The following is a 4,769-nucleotide window of genomic DNA, read 5'->3' as shown; positions in this document are numbered from 1 at the left end:
TAATCGTGTGTGGACGCATCCCTGCCAGTCCCCTCGCTTTGGGAAAAAGGGAACGTGCATATGTCTGTGGTTGTGAATACATTATACATGTGCTCTCTCACATCGACTAGCGTTGTTTAGTTGGTAGGCTTATGTTCTATAGGGAATGTGAGCAGGTACTATTGAAACCTATCCTTATGCACCAGAAATGATGCTTTCCTGCCTTGATTTGAAAGAATAACAACTTTCTCCATGCAAAATGATTATGCTCTTGTTTTCTGTAACATGATGCTCAGATTCAGCTGTCCCACACTGACACACCAAGACACTGTCATTTTGTGTTGCATTGCTATACCCATACGTTGTGTTAATTCTCTTTCCTTTTGGATGCACTTCCCTGTGTTTATTAGACCTTCCAGACCTTAGTACACAGACAGAGACCGTAAGCATACTAAAGTATGTTCAGATATGGTGTGTGTGCCTCATCCAGCCTTGATTTGCTCAGTATGAAATACTCCATTTCTAATGTATGTTCAAACAGTTACTGAGGTGTCCAAAACAGCATGGTATGGTTTGCTTCATTATGTGAAGCATTCTATTTACCTCCATAAAATTCCCCTTTGTGTGAAAGGAAAGTGTAAAATATCATAACATATCTCATGCAGAAATAACAGGGGTTGTATGCAATGGCCAGGAGGGCTCTCATGCCTGTCTGGTGGGTGGCTCTAAATGCCTTGGTTTTGAAGTAGCCTCTCTGTAGTCAGTGGCAACACACGCTTATTTAAAAATCAGAGCAGCAATTACATGCCTTATACGTATGTATCTTTATTATGCCAATCAACCTGGGATCCATGCACTAAAAGATTAGTGGTAAAGAGGAAACAGTTGCTCAAATGCCAAGTAATTTTAGGGTTATTTAGATCTCTGTTCCTTGCTGCTTGCATCTCTACTAGCAGGGTGCTAAAAAAATAGACAAAGTATGTACTTAGGGTGAAAGTGGACTTCAATTTCTTACACTCCTTTTTGTGCATCTCTTCTCTTTCAGAGTCCCACTGGCTCTTTTTAGCCTTCTTTCAGGCCAGGAAATGTTCCCTTTTCCACGCTGTGGCTCTCCATGGTCTTTTTAACTTTAGGGTCTAAAAGCATCCCTGAAACATGTATTGGTTTTACATGGGTATCTACTGCTCTACAGAGGGATTTTTAGCAGAGTGGCAGTGGAAATTTATGGGGAGATGGGATAAAACACTAGTTTTCATTGCTGGGCTTTGATAAAGGAGAGACTTGCAAGATACATAGCCCTTTGCACTGACCCCTCTTGGTTGTTTTATGAGACTTCACTTGCATTCTTTAAGAGATCTTGTTAATGACACTGGAAGGTGTATCCCTGGGGTTGAAGGCTGAGTTGTTGGGAGAGTAGGAAACTCCAAAATCACTGGACAGGAAATCTGATATAAGCCTTGAAGTGGTATTTTTTGGGTACAAAGGTTAGGACCACACCTGCAGAATTGCCTCCATTTCCAGATGTCTCAGGGTACAAATGGGACAGGGGAAGAAAGGGTCTGAGGTGCAGGAGCATTTACAAGCTGAACCCTGAGACAATTATTTTTCTGGCCTTCTCAGTGGAGATCCACCTTTACAGAGATGCTTTGGCACCTAATACTCCCTAAGGCCTTAAGGTAAGCCAAAGAATTTAATTTCTGGGCTGTCCTTTGTAGGGAACTGAACTAAATCTAGAGACATGGTAGAAATGCTGCTATGCTTTGAGTTGTCTAGCTGGAGTCTAGTTTGGATCCAGAAATCAGTATTGGTCTATGCCTTTGGATTTAAATCTTGACACCTTACCATGGCATGGTGATTGAGTCCTGGTTTCAGCTTTCTGTATTTTCAGTAGACTTGGAAACTGGCCACAAAATGGTCAGAAGGGGTAAAGCATAAATCTGATTGTTTATGCTTTGTCTGTATTTAACTAGTCATGGTTTACTTAAGGTTTACTTCATCATAGAGCATATTTTTCATGTGGTTTAGATGTGCAGTTGCTGTGCACTGATAGCTTCTTAATGATCCCTTGTGTAAACTCACTGGCAGCAGCCTGTTCTTCAAACAGTTTCTAAATGCAGGTGGTGTTGACCAAGACATGTAGGTTCTTGCGAAGAAGTTCGTGGCAGAGAAGGTATTTTAACTGAGTAGTTCCAAGAACTGATCTTTCTTTCAATATAATGATGTTTTTGCATCTAAATTTAGTTGACAAAACTTCATTGTTGGTTTTTCTCAAAGCTGATAAGAACTGCATAATCCAGCATGCTGTATAAATGTCGAGTTCCTTCGGTGGTCAGTTTGCCCACAATAGAACCATTTGCAGCAATATGCTGATCTCCAGTTATTATAGTACAGCTGGGCTGAAGTAGCTGAGAGCAATCTACAAATTGAAATGGTTCCTCGGGCAGCTTTTGAGTGGAAGTATCAGCTGTAAGGCTGTGTGGGCAGCGGGTGCTTGTCTGCCTGCATCTTCATTCCTCCTCACCACCCTTCTCCATCCGTGAGCTCTGGTAACTTCGACCCTTGCCTACGGGTTCTTGTGACTTTTCAGTGTGCGGAAAGTTTTTGTCTTGTCTTCTTCTGAAAGGATTCAGTTGTTGAAAACTGGCAGAAGACGGGCTCTTGGAGACTGTCATAAGGACAATTCTCTATTGGCAGCAGCTTAAACAGCAGTTTCTCAAAAACCCCTAAACAAAACTAGTTTGTGCTACACAAGGGTGTGTTTCTGCTTCATGCTGATAAAAGAGTTTTCTAGACTACAAGAAGCAAAGTTCTTTCTTTGCCAGCCCCTTTTCTCATCAAAAACACATATAACTAAGTTTTCATCAAGCTTAGCAGCTGCAGCCTTTGATAGGCGAGCATTGCCTTGCTGTAACCCTTTGCTTGTAAAGTGTATGCAAAAAAAGTAACTGAGTACAGCGAGGAGCTATTTCAGCATCCACCCTCTCTAAATCCACCTCTTGTGCCAACGATACCACCAGTTGTTTAAACTTCACAGGTGTGGGCTGTCTCTTCAAGAAGTGTGAAGAGGCTGTCCGTGCTCAGGGTGTTTCAAATAGCCAGCTTGAGGGCCACTGATGGGTTGTGGATTGTGCTGTTTGAAGAAGAACTACCTTCCAAAACTGGGGATAGCTTCCTTCTGGTCACCACAGCCTGTGCTCCTGGGGAGTGCAGATTAACCAGTCATGAGTCCCTGGGACCCTCTCTGTGGCTCAGGACACCAAGGGACAGCTCTTGGGAACATCAGAAAGCAAGGGCTTCCCGTATAACAGAGAGCTCTATTGCCCAGTGTAACAGTGCTAGGTTCAGGGAGCTGAGACCTCAAGCTTGTGCAAGATGGGTAAAAAGACAGCTACTAAAAAGCAGAACCCCAAACCAGGCACAGCTGACTATTCAAGCTGCAGTATGGGCATCTTTGTGCTCTGTTTATGTCGAAGTTGATCAGTGCTGAAAATGGCCCAGGCCAAGTGAAGCTTCTTTCTTTTCTCGTACTGATTTGCAAGCAGAGCTTAATTAGGGTGGCAGAAGGTGTTATCAGTGAATTTATTCACACTCTGCTGTTATAAACACAGCTTTGGTGAAACTGCTTCTAACTTCATATAACAAAAAACCTGAAACTTGCCATCCTGATGAGTCAAGGGAGACTGATATTGGTTCATAATGTTATGTGCATTGCAGTGTGGTTTTAAAAAAGATCTGTATTAAAACAGCCCGATTCCAAAGATAACTGAATGCACTGTAATTACAAAAATAAAACCCCAAAGCAAAATTTACTGAATAATTCCCCTTTCTTTCCTGCATTCTTGCTCACAAACCTAAACAGTAATAGTGCAGGGATTTTTAGGATGGCAAGTTCTGGTTGTTTGTGGTTTGTTTTGTTGGGGTTTTTCTTTAGTCATTTCCAGAAATACCAACTGTAATAAAGCAGATCTTGAGACAGGACTATTATACTACCTCTGTCCCAGTGGAGTAGAGGACAAAACCCGCTTTAAGATTCATTTGAATTGAAAATGTTTTGTGGAGTGTCTGTTTCCAAAACCAGTCTGAGAATGCAGCGTAAACACAGAAACTGGGCACATTTGAATTTGATCCTGCCCTTGTAAATGAGTAGAAAATGTAAGTACGAAAAAGATCCTGAGCAAAAGGCATGGCTGGATATGTCATTCTGTGTTCCGTCCAGAGAGAGGTGTTCAGGCTTTGGCATCCTGCTGTGTTTAAGAACCTGAGCTGGTGTCTTGCTCTTGCTTGAACATTTTTCACGCTGCCAAGGTTATGTTCTTCTGGGAACTGAGACGGATTTCAAACCCTTCGCTTTCATGTGGTTACGTACGTTGCTCGTTTGCTATGTAGCTAACCAAAAAGTTAGCATGCAATCTAAGAATGATGATGTATGAAACTTTAAATGAACTTTTAATTATTGCTTGGTTTGTTTTCTCCGTTAGTAAAAATGCTCGTTAGTTCCATATCAAGTATTCAAAATGAACAGCAGATTTGTGTATAAAAATGCTATACAAAATAAAACATTCTACTTTCTGTATATAAACTAGATAGACCAAGGAGCTCTGGGGCACGCTTTTCATATACTACCTAGTACTGGGTTAGGAGCCCATGCTTGGAAAGACTGCATGGCAGCACAAACAGAATGAGTGAATTCCACACACCTTGATTTCTAGAGAAAATAAAAGTCCAAGGCATAAAAAATTCCCTCTATTTATAAGTATAGATCCAGTTTTATACCCGCTCCACTGTTTCCT

Source organism: Nestor notabilis, unplaced genomic scaffold (assembly GCF_000696875.1).
Source record: "Nestor notabilis isolate BGI_N333 unplaced genomic scaffold, ASM69687v1 scaffold10896, whole genome shotgun sequence".
Taxonomy (NCBI): domain Eukaryota; kingdom Metazoa; phylum Chordata; class Aves; order Psittaciformes; family Psittacidae; genus Nestor; species Nestor notabilis.
This window is presented reverse-complemented; position numbering follows the sequence as displayed.